Source organism: Pelobates fuscus, chromosome 1, assembly GCF_036172605.1.
Source record: "Pelobates fuscus isolate aPelFus1 chromosome 1, aPelFus1.pri, whole genome shotgun sequence".
In the NCBI taxonomy this organism is placed as follows: Eukaryota; Metazoa; Chordata; class Amphibia; order Anura; family Pelobatidae; genus Pelobates; species Pelobates fuscus.
The window spans coordinates 9,428,434-9,455,001 of NC_086317.1; the positions used below are offsets into that span (position 1 = coordinate 9,428,434).

A 26,568-nucleotide genomic window follows, 5' to 3' on the forward strand; every position below is an offset into this window, starting at 1 on the left:
GGAGACTGGGCTCTCTATTCCCAAAAAATAACGCTGCTGCTGGGGGGTAGGACCAACTACCTCTGCCCCCTGTAACTCAGCCTGCCGCTGGGGAGGGAGGACGCTGCTCTCCTCTCCCTGCACTTTACTGATCCGCCGCTGGGGAGAGGTGGTAGCAAGCTCCTCTCCCCTACATACTTCTATACTCTGTGGAGGGAGACCGACTGTCTCTACTCCCAATACAGTGTCCTGCTGCTGGGGAATGGAGACTGGGCTCTCAATTCCCAACAAATCACACTGCTGCTGGGGAGGGAGGACGGCCCCTTCAGCTCCCTGTAACTTGGGCACAGAGACCACGGTCCCATCTGCGCTGGTGAGGGGCTTACTGTCTCCCCTTGGTGAGCTGCGCTGTCGCTGGGGAGAGGGAATAACAGGCTCCTCTCCCTGAACCGTAGACTGCCGCTGGGGAGCAAGGACGGCCCCTTCCGCTCCCTGTAGCTTGGCCGCAGAGACCACGGTCCCATCTGCGCTGGTGAGGGGCTTACTATCTCCCCTTGGTGAGCTGTGCTGCCGCTGGGGAGGGGGAATAACAGGCTCCTCTCCCTGAACCGTAGACTGCCGCTGGGGAGGAAGGACGACACCTTCAGCTCCCTGTAACTCACACTGCCGCTGGGCAGAGAGACCAATTGGCCACAGGCCCAATCTCCGTAATCTGCACTCACTTTCCCATGCCGCTCGATTCTCCGCATCCAACTTGCGCACGGATGCCATAACCGCCTCTATTGAAGGATTCGGCCCATATCTGGTTAATCGTCTCATGACCTCGTCCCGGTACGCGTCGCCCTCAAAGCGATAGGTCATGTTTGCTGTGACCAGGGGTGCTGTATGAATACTAGCGTTACCCTTACTTTGTAACTCCAAACGAACTGTGTCTCCGAGCTGCTTTACCTCACACTAGGACGCCATCCCACCGCTGCCACCAATGTAACGGATCACCTGGCACCCCGACTTCGTACCTCCGTTAATGGATGCTCCTAGTGCTTCCTGAGGACTCCAAGCACTCTGGCAGACACCACAATCACCGAATCCGAGAAACCTTTTAAATTCTCCCAAGCATATGAATGCTGTAGACCATTGAATAGGAACCATACGAATAGGCTTGTACTCCTAGCAGTCAACTGGAACAGCATGCAATAAATCCTTCCCCCCAATAATGAGACGACACATCACTTTGAGGGTAAAACAGGAACTCTGGACTGTCTCATCCAGCCTGGCTTTTATTACAATAGTACACAAACAGTCCCCACCCAGGGGGAGGCATAAAATACCCAATCACATACATGGTTCAGCCCACACATCTCCTCCCCTTAGATAATACTTAACCCAATTATACAGTACACACTTTTCCCCAATTCCTGGATGTACCCCAAAAACAGGGGGTACACCTTTAAATCCAGCATCGCTGGATAGCCCTTATTCAGGGGGGAAACATATCCAAAATTCAAGTCATTCGGATGAATGGTTCGGCAGATATGGGTTTCCGCATGGGTAAAGTATCCGAAAACAGTTCCATGCATTTTGGCCCTGCGGTCGGTCACAAACAAGGGAATGAAAACAGGCGAATTGCCTGTGTTATAGAGCCTGGACAGGGTTTGAATGAATTCCTTTGTTTGTGGGGTTCTTTCTACCGAACGGCGCTAGATTGGATTCAATCCCAAAACAGATTTTCTAACTTGTCCTTTGAGTCCTATCCTGCATTACCGAACCCACTCGTGGCTATCCTTTACAGGCCGCACCACCTACTCCCTGACTCTGTCCTATCTAATCCCCTCCTGGTTACCCCTATCAGGGCCTGGAAACATTCCCACTCCAAATAAGGTGCTGACCCAATACGCACCACCCACCTGCCTTTAACTCATAACCCAGACTTTTTTCCAGGTGCTCACCACCCTTTCACGGTGTGGGCGGAGAGTGGGATTTCCACCCTCCGGCCTTTTGTAGATCATGTTGGCCAGAGGTTTCTGTCCCTTGCTGAGCTATGGAAGCGTTGTCCAGGCCATCCACTTCCATAGTTTGCTTACCTTCAAACACAACACTACTATAACACAATTACTCAACACTTCACGCCTGTTGACTGGGAGAACCCTTGAGATGCCATGTTGTGCTCTTCTAACTCAATTTCCAAACTCTATAAGATACTGCGATATATCCCGGACTGGAGCAGCTTACAAACAGGCATAGGGAAGTGGAAGACACATTTTCCGAACATAACTCCGGGAGACATGCTCACTGCACACTTTACCCATAGCCAGACACTACCAATGGTGTCTTATAGGGACATGGTCCTTTAAAACTCTACACTATGTGTAACGGATCACCTGGCACCCCGACTTGGTACCTCCGTTAATGGATGCTCCTAGTGCTTCCTGAGGACTCCAAGCACTCTGGCAGACACCACAATCACCGAATCCGAGAAACCTTTTAAATTCTCCCAAGCATATGAATGCTGTAGACCATTGAATAGGAACCATACGAATAGGCTTGTACTCCTAGCAGTCAACTGGAACAGCATGCAATAAATCCTTCCCCCCAATAATGAGACGACACATCACTTTGAGGGTAAAACAGGAACTCTGGACTGTCTCATCTAGCCTGGCTTTTATTACAATACTACACAAACAGTCCCCACCCAGGGGGAGGCATAAAATACCCAATCACATACATGGTTCAGCCCACACATCTCCTCCCCTTAGATAATACTTAACCCAATTATACAGTACACACTTTTCCCCAATTCCTGGATGTACCCCAAAAACAGGGGGTACACCTTTAAATCCAGCATCGCTGGATAGCCCTTATTCAGGGGGGAAACATATCCAAAATTCAAGTCATTCGGATGAATGGTTCGGCAGATATGGGTTTCCAAAGATTTGACCGACCGCATGGGTAAAGTATCCGAAAACAGTTCCATGCATTTTGGCCCTGCGGTCGGTCACAAACAAGGGAATGAAAACAGGCGAATTGCCTGTGTTATAGAGCCTGGACAGGGTTTGAATGAATTCCCTTGTTTGTGGGGTTCTTTCTACCGAACGGCGGGTCATTCGGTAGTTTCTATACGAATTTCTGGAAGTATGGAGGTCTCAGCGGTGTTTGCCTAGTCAAGTGTCCGATTTTAGTTCCAGACACTCGACGGCAAAACACCGCTGTTCGGTAGTTTAAGATGGCCGCCGCCACGTGTTTGTTTCCCGAATGGCGGCAACCCAGAGGACAAAGCATACATTACACTGATTGCCAATTACCCGTTTGCAACATTGTCGCAAACTGTAATTGGAGGCACACTTATTCCTGGGTGGTCTGGTTGTTCGGTAGTTTCACTCAATATACTGAATGGAGTGATTCTACCGAACAATCAGATGAATGCTGCATACAAATCACCCAGGATAAACTTAACACACAAATACACATATAATATTACAGGCAGTACACTAGAATATGTATCACAGTCTTAAAGGGACAGTAGTCCCAAAAGTCCCAATGTGTCCATAGATGCTGTTAAAAGGGCCAGTAGCAGCAATATAAAGTACAATATGCCCCAAATAACCCAGGGGCCATAGTCAGCAGGTAGGAGGCTAGCAAACAGGCTTCTCCAGGGCCCAGTGGCGAGGTTGGTTTCGCCACATTTCTCCCCTTTTCCAAACAGACTAACAGGGTACCTGACCTCTTGCCGGTCAGTGCCCTTGTTAGTCCAGCAGCCCACCCACAATAAATGGTTACTACACCTGAGTAAGGGAAAAACTTGTCCAGGTCCAGGTGCCTCACCACGGCTGTGTGGGGGACTGGTAGGCTGTTTTGGTGGGTTGCTGAGTGGGCAGAGACCAGCGGTACTCTGCCCTGGTGCCAGCACTACCACGGGAGTAGTCTGGTTGGAGCCTGGTTGCTGGAGACCGACTGTCTCCCCTTTAGCTGCGTAGCTCTGCTGCTGGAGTCCGATTGTCTCCCCTTTGGATACATAGCTCCGCTGTTGGAGGGGGAGACCGACTGTCTCTCCTCCCAATGCAGTGTCCTGCTGCTGGGGAAAGGAGACTGGGCTCTCTATTCCCAAAAAATAACGCTGCTGCTGGGGGGTAGGACCAACTACCTCTGCCCCCTGTAACTCAGCCTGCCGCTGGGGAGGGAGGACGCTGCTCTCCTCTCCCTGCACTTTACTGATCCGCCGCTGGGGAGAGGTGGTAGCAAGCTCCTCTCCCCTACATACTTCTATACTCTGTGGAGGGAGACCGACTGTCTCTACTCCCAATACAGTGTCCTGCTGCTGGGGAATGGAGACTGGGCTCTCAATTCCCAACAAATCACACTGCTGCTGGGGAGGGAGGACGGCCCCTTCAGCTCCCTGTAACTTGGGCACAGAGACCACGGTCCCATCTGCGCTGGTGAGGGGCTTACTGTCTCCCCTTGGTGAGCTGCGCTGTCGCTGGGGAGAGGGAATAACAGGCTCCTCTCCCTGAACCGTAGACTGCCGCTGGGGAGCAAGGACGGCCCCTTCCGCTCCCTGTAGCTTGGCCGCAGAGACCACGGTCCCATCTGCGCTGGTGAGGGGCTTACTATCTCCCCTTGGTGAGCTGTGCTGCCGCTGGGGAGGGGGAATAACAGGCTCCTCTCCCTGAACCGTAGACTGCCGCTGGGGAGGAAGGACGACACCTTCAGCTCCCTGTAACTCACACTGCCGCTGGGCAGAGAGACCAATTGGCCACAGGCCCAATCTCCGTAATCTGCACTCACTTTCCCATGCCGCTCGATTCTCCGCATCCAACTTGCGCACGGATGCCATAACCGCCTCTATTGAAGGATTCGGCCCATATCTGGTTAATCGTCTCATGACCTCGTCCCGGTACGCGTCGCCCTCAAAGCGATAGGTCATGTTTGCTGTGACCAGGGGTGCTGTATGAATACTAGCGTTACCCTTACTTTGTAACTCCAAACGAACTGTGTCTCCGAGCTGCTTTACCTCACACTAGGACGCCATCCCACCGCTGCCACCAATGTAACGGATCACCTGGCACCCCGACTTCGTACCTCCGTTAATGGATGCTCCTAGTGCTTCCTGAGGACTCCAAGCACTCTGGCAGACACCACAATCACCGAATCCGAGAAACCTTTTAAATTCTCCCAAGCATATGAATGCTGTAGACCATTGAATAGGAACCATACGAATAGGCTTGTACTCCTAGCAGTCAACTGGAACAGCATGCAATAAATCCTTCCCCCCAATAATGAGACGACACATCACTTTGAGGGTAAAACAGGAACTCTGGACTGTCTCATCCAGCCTGGCTTTTATTACAATACTACACAAACAGTCCCCACCCAGGGGGAGGCATAAAATACCCAATCACATACATGGTTCAGCCCACACATCTCCTCCCCTTAGATAATACTTAACCCAATTATACAGTACACACTTTTCCCCAATTCCTGGATGTACCCCAAAAACAGGGGGTACACCTTTAAATCCAGCATCGCTGGATAGCCCTTATTCAGGGGGGAAACATATCCAAAATTCAAGTCATTCGGATGAATGGTTCGGCAGATATGGGTTTCCGCATGGGTAAAGTATCCGAAAACAGTTCCATGCATTTTGGCCCTGCGGTCGGTCACAAACAAGGGAATGAAAACAGGCGAATTGCCTGTGTTATAGAGCCTGGACAGGGTTTGAATGAATTCCTTTGTTTGTGGGGTTCTTTCTACCGAACGGCGGGTCATTCGGTAGTTTCTATACGAATTTCTGGAAGTATGGAGGTCTCAGCGGTGTTTGCCTAGTCAAGTGTCCGATTTTAGTTCCAGACACTCGACGGCAAAACACCGCTGTTCAGTAGTTTAAGATGGCCGCCGCCACGTGTTTGTTTCCCGAATGGCGGCCACCCAGAGGACAAAGCATACATTACACTGATTGCCAATTACCCGTTTGCAACATTGTTGCAAACTGTAATTGGAGGCACACTTATTCCTGGGTGGTCTGGTTGTTCGGTAGTTTCACTCAATATACTGAATGGAGTGATTCTACCGAACAATCAGATGAATGCTGCATACAAATCACCCAGGATAAACTTAACACACAAATACACATATAATATTACAGGCAGTACACTAGAATATGTATCACAGTCTTAAAGGGACAGTAGTCCCAAAAGTCCCAATGTGTCCATAGATGCTGTTAAAAGGGCCAGTAGCAGCAATATAAAGTACAATATGCCCCAAATAACCCAGGGGCCATAGTCAGCAGGTAGGAGGCTAGCAAACAGGCTTCTCCAGGGCCCAGTGGCGAGGTTGGTTTCGCCACACTATGCTTATAACTCCCCTCACCGACTCCATCTCATGGCCAGAAGGGAGACTGTGACTTGTTTCTAATGTACACACACCAAGACTGACCTGTATCAATGTCTGTGGGAGTGGGCTCTAAACCAATCGCTCTGGACTGAACTGAACAGTTACTTAGATAGAGGTGGCATGCCTACCTTAGGTTGCCAAGTATATCACTATTTTCCCACCAGTGGCATATTGTGAATTGTAGGCCTTCTTTTTATAGAGTCTGTCAGAAAATGGATCCCAGCGTTTTTCTAGCATTCGTAGCTAATTGTTTGGACCTCACTTAAGTCCCATATGAGAATGCCTACATATCGTCAAGCAGTAAAAGGGCCCCAGCCAGGCTCTGGCATGCCATTCCGTGCGCCCTCCTGCTTCGAGCATGCAGATTTCACAATGCCAGTCAGGCCTGCATTGGTCATAAGAGATACTGCCTATAGCTTATACAGAGATATACAATCCTTCCTACAGCTTCCTGATACTTGGAGTAAAGTAGAAGCTACAGTGGGGAAAGTGCATTAATAACACACAGTATTGTTAATGTTCAGTAATATTATTAACACGGTATTATTCATTATTATTATTATTAATGTTCAGAATTTAATAAACACGGTATTATTCATATTTAGTAATATTATTAACATGGTATTTCTTTTTTTTAAACATTCTGTGTTTATTGAGTTTTCACAGTGAACAAGGTACATGTTACAGAGACATAAGGTTTATCATTACAGATACAGGTGCATGCACAGTTCCACCAAACCTGTCGTCTGGTTGCTATGTTCGTTTGTTGTTGGGGTCGTGCTGTCATGCTGCGAGGTGCATTAACATGGTATTTCTAATGCTCAGTAATATTAATAACACACAGTATTAATAATGCTCAGTAATATTAATAACACACAGTATTAATAATGTTCAGTAATATTAATAATACACAATAATATTAATGTTCAGTAATATTATTAACACAGTATTATTAACACAGTAATATTAATATTCAGTATTATTAACACAGTATTATTAATGTTCAGTGATATTAATAACACACAGTATTAATAATGCTCAGTAATATTAATAACACACAGTATTAATAATGCTCAGTAATATTAATAATACACAGTAATATTAATGTTCAGTAATATTATTAACACAGTATTATTAACACAGTATTGTTAATATTCAGTATTATTAACACAGTAATATTATTAACACAGTATTATTAACACAGTATTGTTAATATTCAGTATTATTAAAACAGTATTAATAATGCTCAGTAATAATAATAACAAACAGTATTATTAATGTTCTGTCAGGATTGTATCCTAACAGCTATGTTTTATCTTCCTTTTGTTTCTGTTCCTTTAACCCCTTAAGGACCAAACGTCTGGAATAAAAGGGAATCATGACATGTCATGTGTCCTTAAGGGGTTAAAAGAAGTTCCAGCTCTCAACCAGTAGTGGCCTCCCTAGCCACTATTCACCTTATCATCCTCAGGGCCGGCCTTAGGTATTTAGACGCCCTGTGCGAAAAATCTTCACAGCACCCCCCCCCCCGTCATCCATGTATGCTGTAATGTTTGTGTTGTCTGTGTATGTGATAGTAGGTGTGATGACTGTGTGTGATATGTATGCTATGTGTGATATTTGTAATGGGTGTATTAACAGTGTGTGATATGCGTGTATTGGTTGTATGTGACACACACACACACATACACACAGAGTCAGACGGCCATACACACACACACAGGAAGACATCCACACACACAGGCAGACAGTCATACACACACACACACACAAAAGCAGACAGTCACACACACACACACACAGACACACACAGGCAGACAGCCAGTCATACACACAGTCATACACACAGACACACACACAGACAGTAATACACACAGACAAACACAGAGGCAGACAGTAATACACACAGACACACACACACACAGTCATACACACAGAGGCAGACAGTCATACAGACACACAGAGGCAGACAGTCATACACACAGAGGCAGTCATACACACAGTCATACACACAGAGGCAGACAGTAATACACACAGACACACACACAGAGGCAGACAGTAATACACACAGACACACACACAGAGGCAGACAGTCATACACACAGACACACAGAGGCAGACAGTCATATACACACACACACAGACAGTAATACACACAGGCAGACAGTCAGACACACAGAGGCAGACAGTCATACACACACACACACACACACACACACAGACTAATACACACAGGCAGACAGTCAGACACACAGACACACAGAGGCAGACAGTCATACACACACACACAGTCATACACACAGACACACAGAGGCAGACAGTCATACACACACACACAGACAGTAATACACACAGGCAGACAGTCATACACACAGACACACAGAGGCAGGCAGTCATACACACACACAGACAGTAATACACACAGGCAGACAGTCAGACACACAGACACACAGAGGCAGACAGTCATACACACACACAGTATACAACAATAAAGTGATTTGCAAACAATGCAAAAAAAAACCCTTGTGGCTATCCAACGGGGAAAAAATATATAAAATATAAATACCCCAATTCAGGAGGTGCAAGAGACTCCTCAATGTCTCTAATATCGTAAATATAAAACACTAAAAAGCACAACCTGAAAAAGTACAAAAGGGAGACCAATAGTGCAGACTGAAAATAAAAAACACGTGATATAAAAAGCTAAAAAAACACTCACAAACAAACGTAAAAAGTAGGCAGGGTATACTTGGTCCTCTTCAAATGCTTCTTCCCTTCTCAGTGTGGAAACGGGTACTTAAAATGAAGCACAAAGACGGACCATAGTGCAAAATGTATAATATTAAGAATACAGCTTTATTGGACACACTTACAAAATAAAAGTAGTAAAAAGGCACTTCAAATCAACATCGATGTCTTCCACCAAAGGAACGATTTCGTCATCCAACAGTTCCAAAGACACCAGAGATGAAGAGATCCACAATTAAAAAATAAATATAAGTAAATAAAGCTTGCCACCCTACGCGTTTCGTCTGTTTAAGACTTCGTCAGGGGCTTGTGGTATATTGATGCCACAAGCCCCTGACGAAGTCTTAAACAGACGAAACGCGTAGGGTGGCAAGCTTTATTTACTTATATTTATTTTTTAATTGTGGATCTCTTCATCTCTGGTGTCTTTGGAACTGTTGGATGACGAAATCGTTCCTTTGGTGGAAGACATCGATGTTGATTTGAAGTGCCTTTTTACTACTTTTATTTTGTAAGTGTGTCCAATAAAGCTGTATTCTTAATATTATACATTTTGCACTATGGTCCGTCTTTGTGCTTCATTTTAAGTACCCGTTTCCACACTGAGAAGGGAAGAAGCATTTGAAGAGGACCAAGTATACCCTGCATACTTTTTACGTTTGTTTGTGAGTGTTTTTTTAGCTTTTTATATCACGTGTTTTTTATTTTCAGTCTGCACTATTGGTCTCCCTTTTGTACTTTTTCAGGTTGTGCTTTTTAGTGTTTTATACACACACACAGACTAATTCACACAGGCAGACAGTCAGACACACAGACACACAGAGGCAGACAGTCATACACACACACACACACACACACACACAGAGACAGTAATACACACAGGCAGACAGTCATACACACAGGCACACAGAGGCAGACAGTCATACACACACACACACACACACAGACAGTAATAAACACAGGCAGAGAGTCACACTCACCTGACAATCACTAATTGTGGAGGCAGTGCAGCTCCTGGTGACTGTTTGGTGGGGAAGCAGGGACTCCTTCCTGCTTCCCCTGCAGCAGTTTTCTGGCGCTTTTAGCTCCGCCCCCGCCGCACGGTAAGCTCAGAGCTCTGCCTCTGTTAACAGCCTTCCTGGGTTACAAACCTGCCTCTGTTAACAGCCTTCCTTGGTTACAAACCTGCCTCTGTTAACAGCCTTCCTGGGTTACAAACCTGCCTCTGTTAACAGCCTTCCTGTGTTACAAACCTGCCTCTGTTAACAGCCTTCCTGGGTTACAAACCTGCCTCTGTTAACAGCCTTCCTGGGTTACAAACCTGCCTCTGTTAACAGCCTTCCTGGGTTACAAACCTGCCTCTGTTAACAGCCTTCCTGGGTTACAAACCTGCCTCCGTTAAGAGCCTTCCTGGGTTACAAACCTGCCTCCGTTAAGAGCCTTCCTGTGTTACAAACCTGCCTCCATTAACAGCCTTCCTGTGTTACAAACCTGCCTCTGTTAACAGTGTGGCGAAACCGACCTCGCCACGTGTCCTTGGAGGGGGCTGATTGCCCGCCTCTTGCCTTTGGACTATGGACCAGACTTTATGGGAATGTGATACCCCAGATAGCCATACCATGGAGCCTATTCATATAATGAAAGACTATGGGAAAGACTTTAGCTCCATGGCAATTGTACTGTGTGAGTAGGATCTGCGCGCTATTCGGTAGTTTTGTGCGTGCAGATCCCAGCTATCTGGGGATAGGTGAAATGTCTGTGTGTTATGTGTAAATGTGACTTTAGGTATTTTAAAGTGTTTTATGTTGTTTTGCAACCATGTGGTTAATGGAGTCTGCCTTTAGTCCTGGGTAATTGGATTACTTCTCCAATTAACTCCAGGGCAGAAGGGAGGAAACCAGGGTGCATTGTGGGGATGTTTTTCTGCCAGCCAGAAAGGAACAAAATATACTTTTAGTAACTTTTGAACCCCTGGTCGGATTCATGCCATCTTTTAATATGTTGTTCCCCTGAATGGATTGATTGTGGATATGTATTTTTATGTGAATGTGATGTATGGTTTTAAAGTTATGAAAGTTGTGTAAAAGTATATTTTACACTGTATGCATAATGGGATTATGTGTCACACTAAGGGGAGGGGATGTGTGGGAGGTAACATCTATGTCATTGGTTCTTTTATGCCTCCCCCTGGGTGTGGCCTGTATGTGTGAGTTGGAAATAAAAGCCAGGCTGGATGAGCCAGTCCAGAGTTCCTGTTTTACCCTCAAAGTGATGTGTCGTCTCATTATTGGGGGAAGGATTTATTGTATGCTGTTCCAGTTGACTGCTAGGAGTACAAGCCTATTCGTATGGTTCCTATTCAATGGTCTACAGCATTCATACGCTTGGGAGAACTTAAAGGTTTCTCGGATTCGGTGATTGTGGTGTCTGCCAGAGTGCTTGGAGTCCTCAGGAAGCACTAGGAGCATCCATTAACGGAGGTACCAAGTCGGGGTGCCAGGTGATCCGTTACATTGGTGGCAGCGGCGGGATGGCGTCCTAGTGCGAGGTAAAGCAGCTCAGAGACACTGTTTGGATTTACAAATTGAGGGCAACGCTAGCAGTCGTGCAGCGCCCCTGGGAGCAGACAAGTATGGAAGATTCTGGCTCTGGAGATGATTGGCTGGCCGAGGTGAGGCAGCGAGTGGCCGAGTATGGGGATGATATACCCATGGAGACACGCCGGGTGATCTGGAACCAGGTCATGGCTGAGCGAAACACAAGGCTGGACCGAGAATTCCGGTTGGCAAAAGAGAGGAAGTATGCTCAGCAGCAGGAGCGGTACAGCAGCCGAGTAGAGGCTGCATCCGAGGAGGTTAGCCGTCTTTCCCTGAGGCGGCGGGAGGAACCCGAAGTGGGGGTCCTCATAGACTGGTCCTGTGAGGAACCACAACAGGCAGGTAGAGATGGGACCAAGGTCTCTCCACCGGGCCCTTACTCACAAATGTTGCGGGGCCTCACGGATTGGTCCTGGGAAGACCCACAGATGGCAGGTGGAGATGGGACTGCGGTCTCTCTACCGGCCCTACAGGGATGCTGGGCAGTCGGCCCAGATCCCCAGCGGCAGTGTGCGTTACAGGGAGCTGAAGGTGCCGTTCTTGCTCCCCAGCGGCAGTCTACGGTGCAGGGAGAGGAGCCTGTTATCCCCTCTCCCCAGCGGCTGAAGGTGTGTAAGGGAGAGGAGTTTGTTATTCCCTCTCCCCAGCGGCAGCGCAGCTCACCAAGGGGAGACAGTAAGCCCCTCACCAGCGCAGATGGGACCGTGGTCTCTGCGCCCTGCCTACAGGGAGTACAGAGGGTCAGCCCTGCTCCCCAGCGGCTGAAAGTGTGTAAGGGAGAGGAGTTTGTTACCCCCTCTCCCCAGCGGCAGCTTAGCACACCAAGGGGAGACAGTAAGCCCCACACCAGCGCAGATGGGACCGTGGTCTCTGCGCCCAAGTTACAGGGAGCTGAAGGGGCCGTCATCCCTCCCCAGCGGCAGTGTGATTTGTTGGGGATTGGGAGCCCAGTCTCCATTCCCCAGCGGCAGAGTATCCAGCAGGGAATGGAGAGCCCAGCCCCCTTTTCCCCACAGCAGGACTCTGTGCTGGGAGGAGAGACAGTAGGTCTCCCTCCGCAGAGACGGGAAGTATGTATGGGAGAGGAGATTGTTACCACCTCTCCCCAGCGGCGGATCATTAATGTACAGGGAATAGAGAGCCCAGTCTCCATTCCCCAGCGGCAGAGTGTTCTAATGGGAGAGGAGCTGGTTACCACCTCTCCCCAGCGGCAGCTTAATGTACCAGGGGGAGACTGTAAGCCCCACACCTGTGCAGATGGGACAGTGGTCTCTGCACTTCCAGCACAGGGGGTAGGGGCGGTCGGTCCTGCCCCCCCACGACAGGGCTGTTTAGCCAAAGGGGAGACAGTCTGTCTCCAGCAGCAGAGCTGTGTAACTAAAGGGGAGACAGTCGGTCTCCAGCAGCAGAGCTGTGTAACTCAAGGGGAGACAGTCGGTCTCCAGCAGCAGAGCGGTGTAACTCAAGGGGAGACAGTCGGGCTCCAGCAGCAGAGCGGTGTATTTAAAGGGGAGACAGTCGGTCTCCAGCAACCAGGCTCCAACCAGACTACTCCCGTGGTAGTGCTGGCAACAGGACAGAGTACCGCTGGTCTCTGCCCCCTCAGCAACCTACCAAGGCAGCCTACCAGTCCCCCACACAGCCGTGGTGAGGCACCTGAACCTGGACAAGATTCTCCCTCACCCAGGTGTAGTAACTGTTTATTGTGGGTGGGCTGCTCTGCTGTTTCTGTCTTGTGGGTGGGCTGCTGGACTAACAAGGGCACTGACCGGCAGGAGGTCAAGTACTATGTTAGTCTGGGGGGTAAAGGGGAGAAGTGTGGCGAAACCGACCTCGCCACGTGTCCTTGGAGGGGGCTGATTGCCCGCCTCTTGCCTTTGGACTATGGACCAGACTTTATGGGAATGTGATACCCCAGATAGCCATACCATGGAGCCTATTCATATAATGAAAGACTATGGGAAAGACTTTAGCTCCATGGCAATTGTACTGTGTGAGTAGGATCTGCGCGCTATTCGGTAGTTTTGTGCGTGCAGATCCCAGCTATCTGGGGATAGGTGAAATGTCTGTGTGTTATGTGTAAATGTGACTTTAGGTATTTTAAAGTGTTTTATGTTGTTTTGCAACCATGTGGTTAATGGAGTCTGCCTTTAGTCCTGGGTAATTGGATTACTTCTCCAATTAACTCCAGGGCAGAAGGGAGGAAACCAGGGTGCATTGTGGGGATGTTTTTCTGCCAGCCAGAAAGGAACAAAATATACTTTTAGTAACTTTTGAACCCCTGGTCGGATTCATGCCATCTTTTAATATGTTGTTCCCCTGAATGGATTGATTGTGGATATGTATTTTTATGTGAATGTGATGTATGGTTTTAAAGTTATGAAAGTTGTGTAAAAGTATATTTTACACTGTATGCATAATGGGATTATGTGTCACACTAAGGGGAGGGGATGTGTGGGAGGTAACATCTATGTCATTGGTTCTTTTATGCCTCCCCCTGGGTGTGGCCTGTATGTGTGAGTTGGAAATAAAAGCCAGGCTGGATGAGCCAGTCCAGAGTTCCTGTTTTACCCTCAAAGTGATGTGTCGTCTCATTATTGGGGGAAGGATTTATTGTATGCTGTTCCAGTTGACTGCTAGGAGTACAAGCCTATTCGTATGGTTCCTATTCAATGGTCTACAGCATTCATACGCTTGGGAGAACTTAAAGGTTTCTCGGATTCGGTGATTGTGGTGTCTGCCAGAGTGCTTGGAGTCCTCAGGAAGCACTAGGAGCATCCATTAACGGAGGTACCAAGTCGGGGTGCCAGGTGATCCGTTACAAACAGCCTTCCTGTGTTACAAACCTGCCTCCGTTAACAACCTACCTGGGTTACAAATCTGCCTCTGTTAACAGCCTTCCTGGGTTACAAACCTGCCTCTGTTAACAGCCTTCCTGGGTTACAAACGTGCCTCTGTTAACAGCCTTCCTGGGTTACAAACCTGCCTCTGTTAACAGCCTTCCTGGGTTACAAACCTGCCTCCATTATCAGCCTTCCTGGGTTACAAACCTGCCTCCGTTATCAGCCTTCCTGGGTTACAAACCTGCCTCCGTTATCAGCCTTCCTGGGTTACAAACCTGCCTCCGTTATCAGCCTTCCTCTGTAACCTGCCTGCCGTTGATACCAACCTGCCTTAGTTTCAACCAGGGGCGGACTGACCGGTCGGGCACTTCGGACATGGTCCGAGGGCCCGGCTGGGAGGGGGGCCCGCCATCAGGGGGCCCGGCCGCCCCTTTAAATGCTGCAGCCGCCTGAGCGAGCGCTCAGGCGGCTGCAGCTTGTCACCTCACCTCCCCTGTAGCGTGGCCGAGCGGCTTTCCGGTCCGCTGTGCCCGGCCGGAGTGATAGGAAGGTGCACACTGAGTGTGCACCTTCCTGTCAGTCCGGCCGGGTACAGGAAACAGAAACTCCTGTTCCGCGCGGAACAGAAGTTTCTGTTTCCTGTACCCGGCCGGACTGACAGGAAGGTGCACAGTGTGCACCTTCCTATCACTCCGGCCGGGCACCGCGGACCGGAAAGCCGCTCGGCCACGCTACAGGGGAGGGGGTAAAAAGAGAGAGGGAGGGGGGGGTGGAAAGAGAGAGGGAGGGGGGGGTTAAAAGAGAGGGAGGGGGGTTAAAAGAGAGAGAGGGGGGGTTAAAAGAGAGAGGGAGGGTGGGGGTTAAAAGAGAGGGGGGTTAAAAGAGAGAGGGTTAAAAGAGAGGGGGTTAAAAGAGAGGGGGGTTAAAAGAGAGAGGGGATAAGAAGAGAGAGGGAGGGGGGTAAGAAGAGAGGGAGGGGGTAAGAAGAGAGAGGGAGGGGGTAAGAAGAGAGAGGGAGGGGGTAAGAGGAGGGGGGTAAGAAGAGAGGGAGGGAGGGTAAAAAGAGGGGGAGGGGGTAAAAAGAGGGGGAGGGGAGTAAGAAGAGAGAGAGGGGGTAAGAAGAGAGGGAGGGGGGGTAAGAAGAGAGGGAGGGGGTAAGAAGAGAGAGGGAGGGGGGTAAGAAGAGAGGGAGGGGGTAAGAAGAGAGAGGGAGGGGGTAAGAGGAGGGGGTAAGAAGAGAGGGAGGGAGGGTAAAAAGAGGGGGAGGGGGGTAAAAAGAGGGGGAGGGGAGTAAGAAGAGAGAGAGGGGGGTAAGAAGAGAGGGGGGAGTAAGAAGGGAGGGGGGAGTAAGAAGGGGGTAAGAAGAGGGGGAGGGGGGAGTAAAAGAGGAAGGGGGGAGTAAGAAGAGGGGGGAGGGAAGAGTAAGAAGAGGGAAGAGGGGGGAGTAAGAAGAGAGGGAAGAGGGGGGAGTAAGAAGAGAGGGAAGAGGGGGGAGTAAGAAGAGAGGGAGGGGGGAGTAAGAAGAGGGGGAGTAAGAAGGGGGGTAAGAAGAGAGTGGGAGTAAGAAGGGGGTAAGAAGAGGGGGAGGGGGGTAAGAAGAGGGGGAGGGGGGAGTAAGAGGAGGGCAATTGCCCCCTTCCCTGTCCGCAGGCACCGTGCGGGCAGCTGGCAGGGGAGGGAGGAAGAGAGGACCCGGGAGCTCAGCCTGCAGCTCCTCTGGGTCCTTCTTGCGTGAGCACAGATCGTTGCCGCGGTTACCACGGCAACGTTACGGCTCTTGCGAGAGTAAACTCTAGCCCTGGAGCTACGGGCTAGAGTTCACTCTCAACACTGTGACCACCAGGTATTCCTGGTGGTCGCAGTGGTGAGAGTGAACTCTAGCCCAATAAACACACTGCCCCCACACACCATACACATTCACACACTGCCCCCCATACACACACACTGCCCCCACACAGGCCATACACATTTACACACATTGCCTCACACACACACACATACACTGCCCACCCATACACACACAGCCCCCCATACTAACATTGCCACACACATACACAGCCCCCTCGTACACACATTGCCCCACACACCCTACACATTCACGCATTACACCCCCTCACACACACTGAACCTTTCTCACACACACTGCACCCCTTACACATTGTACCACTGCTCCTATACCCTACTACAGCCTCATATCCCAGCAGACCCCAGGTAAGTTGTCAAACTGTTCTTAAACGGTTTGACTACTTACTCTAGGAGGGGGGCCCGGCCCTCCTGGCACCATAACAACTACACAGAGCAGTAGTGGTTATTGTGCATGGATTATTTCTTTAAATAATCTACGAGTGCCCCAGTAGCCAGCAAGCCAGCCAGCCCACAGGCCGGCCAGCCAGCCCACAGGCTGGCCAGCCAGCCCACAGGCTGGCCAGTAGCCAGCCAGCCAGCCCACAGGCCACCAGTTAGGCTTAAAGCCAGCAAGCCACAGCCTGCCAGCCAGCAAGCCACAGCCTGCCAGCCAGCAAGCAACAGCCAGCAAGCCACAGCCTGCCAGCCGCAGCCAGCAAGCCCACAGCCTGCCGGCAGTAGCCAGCAAGCCCACAGCCTGCCAGCCGCAGCCAGTAAGCCCACAGTCTTCCAGCAAGCCCACAGACTGCCAGCCAGCAACAGTAATTAAGGTAAGAGGAGCCAACTTGGCCTAGGTATCAGCGAGCTATGTTGTGTTGCTATATTGTGAATAGGAACCAGAGTGTTGGAGAGACCCCCCTCCAGGCCCCATTAGACTCCATTGTAGTCTCTAATGGGACCTGGAGGAAATTCTTTCTAACACACTCTCTAAAGGACACTGAGATAGCCTCTGCTAGAATGCTCCCCCCCTCCATGGCCCATTAGCCCTCAATTGTAGTCTCTACTGGGGCCTGGAGGCGACTGTTTCCAGCAGGGACACAGAGATGGCCTCTGTTAGAAAGACCCCCTTCCAAGCCTATTAGACTCCATTGTAGTCTCTAATGGGGCCTGGAGGGTATTCTTTCTAACACACTCTCTAAAGGAGCCTCTGCTAGAAAGACCCCCCTCCATGGCCCATTAGCCCCCAATTGTAGTCTCTACTGGGGCCTTGAAGGGATTATTGCACTTTTGTTCCTTGTGTCTAAAGATTGGGTAGGGTGTGGCTGGAGGCGGTGCATGGAGGCGGGACATGGGTGGCGCTTGCTGCGGAGTATGGGTGGGGCCTGTAAGGGGGCCCTTGATTTATTTTGCCCGGGGGCCCTGAGGGTTCTCAGTCCGCCCCTGGTTTCAACCCTACCTGGAGATCACAAACTCTCTATCATTTTGCAAGTATCTTGTTTTGTGGCAAAATGCCTAAAGTCTGTTTTCCCTCAAGTTGCATAAAATGTCTAAAAAGCACCAATAAAGTCTCAAATAACAACCCTGGCATAAGTCTCCTATCTGACCTGCACAAGATCATGACCTGTTCAGTATTATTATTAACATAGTATTATTAATGCTCAGTAATATTAATAACACACAGTATTAATAATGCCCAGTAATATTATTAACACAGTATTAATAATGCTCAGTAATATTAATAACATAGTATTAATAATGCTCAGTAATATTATTAACACAGTATTAATAATGCTCAGTAATATTATTAACACAGTATTATTAATGCTCAGTAATATTAATAACACACAGTATTAATAATGCCCAGTAATATTATTAACACAGTATTAATAATGCTCAGTAATATTAATAACATAGTATTAATAATGCTCAGTAATATTATTAACACAGTATTAATAATGCTCAGTAATATTATTAACACAGTATTAATAATGCTCAGTAATATTATTAACACAGTATTAATAATGCTCAGTAATATTAATAACATAGTATTAATAATGCTCAGTAATATTATTAACACAGTATTAATAATGCTCAGTAATATTATTAACACAGTATTAATAATGCTCAGTAATATGAATAACACAGTATTAATAATGCTCAGTAATATTAACAATACACAGTATTAATAATGCTCAGTAATATTATTAACACAGTATTAATAATGCTCAGTAATATTATTAACAATACACAGTATTAATAATGCTCAGTAATATTAATAACATAGTATTAATAATGCTCAGTAATATTATTAACACAGTATTAATAATGCTCAGTAATATTATTAACACAGTATTAATAATGCCCAGTAATATTATTAACACAGTATTAATAATGCTCAGTAATATTAATAACATAGTATTAATAATGCTCAGTAATATTATTAACACAGTATTAATAATGCTCAGTAATATTATTAACACAGTATTAATAATGCTCAGTAATATTATTAACACAGTGTTAATAATGCTCAGTAATATTAATAACATAGTATTAATAATGCTCAGTAATATTATTAACACAGTATTAATAATGCTCAGTAATATTATTAACACAGTATTAATAATGCTCAGTAATATTAATAACACAGTATTAATAATGCTCAGTAATATTAACAATACACAGTATTAATAATGCTCAGTAATATTATTAACACAGTATTAATAATGCTCAGTAATATTATTAACAATACACAGTATTAATAATGCTCAGTAATATTAATAACATAGTATTAATAATGCTCAGTAATATTATTAACACAGTATTAATAATGCTCAGTAATATTATTAACACAGTATTAATAATGCTCAGTAATATTAATAACACAGTATTAATAATGCTCAGTAATATTAACAATACACAGTATTAATAATGCTCAGTAATATTATTAACACAGTATTAATAATGCTCAGTAATATTAACAATACACAGTATTAATAATGCTCAGTAATATTATTAACAATACACAGTATTAATAATGCTCAGTAATATTATTAACACAGTATTATTAATGCTCAGTAATATTAATAACACACAGTATTATTAATGTTCAGTAACATTAATAACACACAGTATTATTAGTGTTCAGTAATATTAATAACACAGTATTAATAATGCTCAGTAATATTAATAACATATAAATATTATTACTGAACATTATTTTTAATTCATTATTATTATTTATTATTATTAATACTGTGTGTTTAACATTACTGAGCATTATTTATACTAACACACAGTATTATTAATGTTCAGTAATATTATTAACACATTATTATTAATGGCCAGTAATATTAATAATGCACAGTAATAATAACACACATCATTAACACAGTATTATTAATGCTCAGTAATATTAATAACACACAGTATTAATAATGCTTAGTACTATTAATAATAAACAGTATTGTTAATGCTCAGTAATATTATTAACACAGTATTAATAATGCTCAGCAATAATAACACACATTCTTAACACAGTATTAATAATGCTCAGTAATATTAATAACACATAAATATTATTACTGAGCATTATTAATACTATGTGTTTAACATTACTGAGCATTATTTATACTAACACACAGTATTATTAATAACACACAGTATTATTAATGGCCAGTAATATTAATAACACACAGTATTGTTAATGCTTAGTAATATTAAAAACACACAGTATTAATAATGCTTAATACTATTAATAATAAACAGTATTGTTAATGTTCAGTAATATTAATAACACACAGTATTATTAATGCTCAGTAATAATAACACATGATTATTAATTTTCAGTAATATTAATAACACACGGTATTAATAATGCTTAGTACTATTAATAATAAACAGTATTGTTAATGCTCAGTAATATTAATAACACACAGTATTAATAATGCTCAGTAATAATAACACACATTCTTAACACAGTATTAATAATGCTCAGTAATATTAACAATACACAGTATTAATAATGCTCAGTAATATTATTAACACAGTATTAATAATGCTCAGTAATAATAACACACATTCTTAACACAGTATTAATAATGCTCAGTAATATTAACAATACACAGTATTAATAATGCTCAGTAATATTATTAACACAGTATTAATAATGCTCAGTAATAATAACACACATTCTTAACACAGTATTAATAATGCTCAGTAATATTATTAACACAGTATTAATAATGCTCAGTAATATTATTAACACAGTATTAATAATGCTTAGTACTATTTATAATAAACAGTATTAATAATGCTCAGTAATATTATTAACACAGTATTAATAATGCGTAGTACTATTTATAATAAACAGTATTAATAATGCTCAGTAATATTATTAACACAGTATTAATAATGCTCAGTAATATTAATAACACACAGTATTAATAATGCTCAATAATATTATTAACACAGTATTAATAATGCTTAGTACTATTTATAATAAACAGTATTAATAATGCTCAGTAATATTATTAACACAGTATTAATAATGCTCAGTAATATTATTAACACAGTATTAATAATGCTCAGTAATATTAATAACACAGTATTAATAATGCTCAGTAATATTAACAATACACAGTATTAATAATGCTCAGTAATATTAACAATACACAGTATTAATAATGCTCAGTAATATTATTAACACAGTATTAATAATGCTCAGTAATATTAATAACACAGTATTAATAATGCTCAGTAATATTAACAATACACAGTATTAATAATGCTCAGTAATATTATTAACACAGTATTAATAATGCTCAGTAATATTATTAACACAGTATTAATAATGCTCAGTAATATTAATAACACAGTATTAATAATGCTCAGTAATATTAACAATACACAGTATTAATAATGCTCAGTAATATTATTAACACAGTATTAATAATGCTCAGTAATATTATTAACACAGTATTAATAATGCCCAGTAATATTATTAACACAGTATTAATAATGCTCAGTAATATTATTAACACAGTATTAATAATGCTCAGTAATATTAATAACACAGTATTAATAATGCTCAGTAATATTAACAATACACAGTATTAATAATGCTCAGTAATATTAACAATACACAGTATTAATAATGCTCAGTAATATTATTAACACAGTATTAATAATGCTCAGTAATATTAATAACACAGTATTAATAATGCTCAGTAATATTAACAATACACAGTATTAATAATGCTCAGTAATATTATTAACACAGTATTAATAATGCTCAGTAATATTATTAACACAGTATTAATAATGCTCAGTAATATTAATAACACAGTATTAATAATGCTCAGTAATATTAACAATACACAGTATTAATAATGCTCAGTAATATTATTAACACAGTATTAATAATGCTCAGTAATATTATTAACACAGTATTAATAATGCTCAGTAATATTATTAACACAGTATTAATAATGCTCAGTAATATTATTAACACAGTATTAATAATGCTCAGTAATATTATTAACAATACACAGTATTAATAATGCTCAGTAATATTATTAACACAGTATTAATAATGCTCAGTAATATTATTAACAATACACAGTATTAATAATGCTCAGTAATAATAACACACAGTATTAATAATGCTCAGTAATATTAACAATACACAGTATTAGTTATTAGTTATTATGTTTCAGTTTTTTTGATTTGTCACTGAGTTTAAACGCAGGGATGTTGGGCCTTCCCAGCCTGTCATTTCAGTCACCTTTTGTCCTTCCAAGGACACACGCCATTACTAGTAAAAATTGATTTATTATGCAAAACCTCCACAGACAAAGAATATTTACTGCAATAAATGGGTACAAACTGTGTTCAAATAGAAATCTTGACTTTATATTCGCTGTTGTACCATGACCCGCTTCAAGGTGAAACTGTCTAGAAAATGTTCATTTTCTCTAAAGAAAAATGTATGAGCTGTGAATAGGAGTAAATGAACTATCGTTACCTGTTATTGTTAAATGGTGAGAGGGAAATGTGGTACAAAGTATATGTTTTGGGTTTGTTATTAAATGCGTCTCACAATATACAAAACAAGCACGTTTTACGTTTCATACTGTATTGTAACGTTTATAGTGTCACTTTGATATGTCCTCATATCCATATATTTGATTTTTCCAACGAGAGCAATTGACATATTAAATCAGAATAAATTTATTTGCTCTAATAATTCTCACATTTCAGAACCAATATAAAGTTTACTAAACATTGTAAAAATCACTAAAATGCCACATTTCTTTTATTTTACAAGGAAGAATGGGTTTGTTTGTGCTTTATAATTACCCTGTTACTTTATGTCATATTATGTGACACGCATCCTTCCCATTAGACGTTCCTTACCTGAAGTCATCCAAACACCCTAATCCTTCACGCCGCTTGCTTTCACCAGTGAAGTGGAAGTCTGCAGGAGAAACGTCTGCATAGGAGACGGGAGTCATGTGGCATGTGTTTGGGAGCTTAAAAATAACTCTTTGGGCCTGAAGTCAAATATAGACCAGGAGATATTAACTATTTCTGCAGTGATATGATGTGACATTCTTTAATTACTCATCTCATGTTTTGTGTTTTACTGAGTGAAACTATGAACTTGGCCAAGCTAGGCTCTTACTGCGCGTTAATCCTGGGTAAAATCTTCCAATTAAACGTAGGCAAAGAAGTGAAACTGTTCGCAGGTTTTGTGTCATTCTCTTTCTCAAATGTGGTGACAAGATCACAGACAAGAATTGGTAATGTCATATTGCATGATCTAAGATAGATTCAAAAATGAATCCCCCTTCACACAAATTATAGCCTCTATTGCAGTAAACATCTATATATATATTCTGCATCCCCTGTGCGCGTACACACTGTATCCCCTACACACACACACTGCATCCCCTACACACAAACACACACACACACACTGCATCCCCTACACACAAACACACACACACACACTCCGTTCCTTACACACTGCATCCCCTACACACATACTGCATCCCCAGCACACACACTGCGTCTCTACACACACTGCATCCCAGTACACAAACACTGCATGCCCAGTACACACAAACTGCATCCCCAGCACACACACACACACACTGCATCCCTTACACACACTGCATCCCCTAAACACACTGCATTCCCAGCACACACACATTGCATTTCTCACACACACTGAATCAAGAAGTGTTTGAGGCTATACGAGACCTCCCTAAACACAAGTCCCCTGGCCTGGATGGATTTTTAAATGATTATTATCATACATTTCAGACATAGTACCATATCTAACCACCCTGTTAACTTGTTTATGTCATCAGGCATGGAAATGGCATGCACTACCATTTCAACCCTTCCAAAACCAGGGAAATTCCAAAATCAGAGTGCCAATTTCCAGCCAATTTTATAACATGAGGCTTCGTATTGGCTTAAGTCTCTCTTTACTCCACAGTAGCACAGAAAAACAACCAATCAGAGAAAAGTTAGGTACTATAAAACTCCCCTCCCCATGCATCATTTCCTCTTTCTTTGCTGCTCCGCATCAGTACAGGTCAGAGTACCACTGCCTCCTGCTTATATTAGTTGGTGGCTTTGGGATTGATTTGATTAAATGCAGTAATTTAGATTTATCTGTCTGGGAACTTAATAATTTTCTGTAGCTTTATTCCTACACACATAGCATGCCTCGCTGTAAGGTGTTCATGTCATTTCATGGCAGATACCCTATTAATCATCTGCCTGCATTCTTATCTGATAGCCATCTTTGTAATTGCTTTGTCAGCTATCTATGACTTATATTTCTTATATATGTTTGTGCATGGATTCGGGGGGGCGGGGGGAGTCTTGGTAGGCTTTTTCCGCTACTATACCCGTGTTTTCTACCCCCTCTGCTATCCCCCAGAAACTATATTTCCGTGTTTCATGTTGCCTCTGCACCTCTATGGTGGGCTGTATATGTGCCGCCCGGGGTCGGCTGGAGGCTGACAGTCTCACCCCCTCCGACCTCCCGGGCTCCGGGACCGCGGAGTCACCTCCGGCGGTCCGGTGCTTTTCCTGCCGGTCCCTGGGGTACTCGTGATCGAGTAAGAGTACCCGACGGATGGAGTTTCTTCCACACGTTGCTGCGTGTCGCGGCCGTCTCTGACTCCGGACCGCGTGTGTCCGACCGGGTAGAGGAGGGGGCGCTTTCATCATGACCCCTCCCCCGGCTGTGCATGCCTCTATAGAGGCCTGTTTATGGGGTTCTTACCCCGATGGAAGTCAGGCTACTACCTGACTTTGTGTTACTATTCTGCCTTAATAGGCATTCGTACTTAATTTGTACCTACAGTAAGTAAAGCTTAGTAGACACTCAACATTACTTTTTGGTAACTAAAAATCAATGCATATATCCTCATACTTGGCTGTCATAAGTTTACAGCTTAGTCTTTCAATTTTCTTATTGAGTGTTTTAGTTTTCTATGTACTTGCTTTTCCTTTGTGTTTAAAGCAAGCAGTTACTTATGTCACCATTTTTTACATTAAATCATACTACATACTGTCGGGACAGTTTTCATGTGACCATATCAGGCGGTTATATATTTTCCTTGCATCGGATTTTACCCAAACCAGTCACCATAGCAACCATTCTAAAGTATTATGCTCAAGAAACTAGGTTGGGATGCAGTTTGGGTTCTATTTAATCTGTACTACAACATTTTTACAACATGGATACTCCAGTGCCCAGTGCCTGCAGGGCGTTTAGGGGATGGCCAGCATTCCTATTTCATGCTCTTAGCGCACTTTCACTCGACCATGAAGGTTTAGTATTTCAGGGGATTGTGCACCAATTTACCACCAAGATTCTATATATATATTATATAAAGGGGGCTCTAGCCACGCAGATTTTCCCCCTGGTGCTGGCAGAACACAACTCCTGCGAGGATGGCTTTGTCCGTGCTCCATTGATTGGCCTGCTATGTCTGTGCCCCATTGATTAGCCTGCTATGCCTGTGCCCCATTGATTGGCCTGCTATGCCTGTGCCCCATTGATTGGCCTGCTATGCCTGTGCCCCATTGATTGGCCTGCTATGCCTATGCCTCAGTGATTGGCCTGCTTTGTCTGTGCTTCATTGATTGGCCTGCTATGTCTGTGCCTCAGTGATTGGCCTGCTTTGTCTGTGCCCCATTGATTGGCCTGCTATGTCTGTGCCCCATTGATTGGCCTGCTGTGTCCGTGCCCCATTGATTGGCCTGCTATGTCTGTCCCCCATTGATTGGCCTGCTATGTCTGTGCCTCAGTGATTGGCCTGCTATGTCTGTGCCTCAGTGATTGGCCTGCTATGTCTGTGCCTCAGTGATTGGCCTGCTTTGTCTGTGCCCCATAGACTGGCCTGCTATGCCTGTGCCCCATTGATTGGCCTGCTATGCCTGTGCCCCATTGGATTGGCCTGCTCTGTCTGTGCCCATTTGATTGGCCTGCTATGCCTGTGCCCCATTGGATTGGCCTGCTCTGTCTGTGCCCATTTGATTGGCCTGCTCTGTCTGTGCCCATTTGTTTGGCCAACTCTGCCTGTGCCCTAATGATAGGCCGAGGTTAGCCTGTGCCCGAACCACCCTTTGGCCTCAGGCCTGGTGGAATATTAATGATGGAAAGCCCAGCACCCACTATTGACAAGGCTGCCATATTCCCGGAGGTGACACCAGTATACATGCACATTAATTTGATTGGAAGAGTGAAGGCCCTAAACATCACACCCTGAGGGGCAAGGCTTCTACTAAGTTACCGGGCAGGCAACCTCAGTTGGCTCCATCCCAGCAGTAGCACATCTCCAATTCCGCTCTGATGCACATACAAGGACCAGGGCTCAGACGCCAACAGGGGATCACGGTAATCCCTTGCCTTTAGCAACTACCCTTTAGCTGCATATCCGGTATCCAATTTGGGTCTGGATAGTTATTTCTACGTCATGCTTGGTTCTTGGCCCCTTTCAGACTGGTTTATCGGTTGTTTTACCGGTTGTTTACTTTCCTGTCCGTTATTTTTTCCCAAGGTACGTATTTCCTGTATCGTATCCTTTGGTTTGTCGTTTCTCTGTTTTCATGTCTTCTCATCTCCTATCACTCGGGCCATCGAGAGG

At 44.4% G+C, this 26,568-nt stretch overlaps 1 protein-coding gene across 2 annotated transcripts in view; it reads right to left on the minus strand.

Moving 5' to 3' along the window:
* Window positions 1-22,889, minus strand: part of FBXO40 (F-box protein 40) — a 42,733-nt gene extending 19,844 nt beyond the window's left edge. The window contains exon 1 of one of the 2 annotated variants that reach the window (XM_063441914.1): window positions 22,811-22,889. The gene's annotated coding sequence lies outside the window, so the exon portion shown is untranslated. The remainder of the gene's footprint in view (window positions 1-22,810) is intronic. The other variant, XM_063441908.1, reaches the window with a different exon arrangement.
* Between the last annotated feature and the right edge of the window lie 3,679 nt (window positions 22,890-26,568).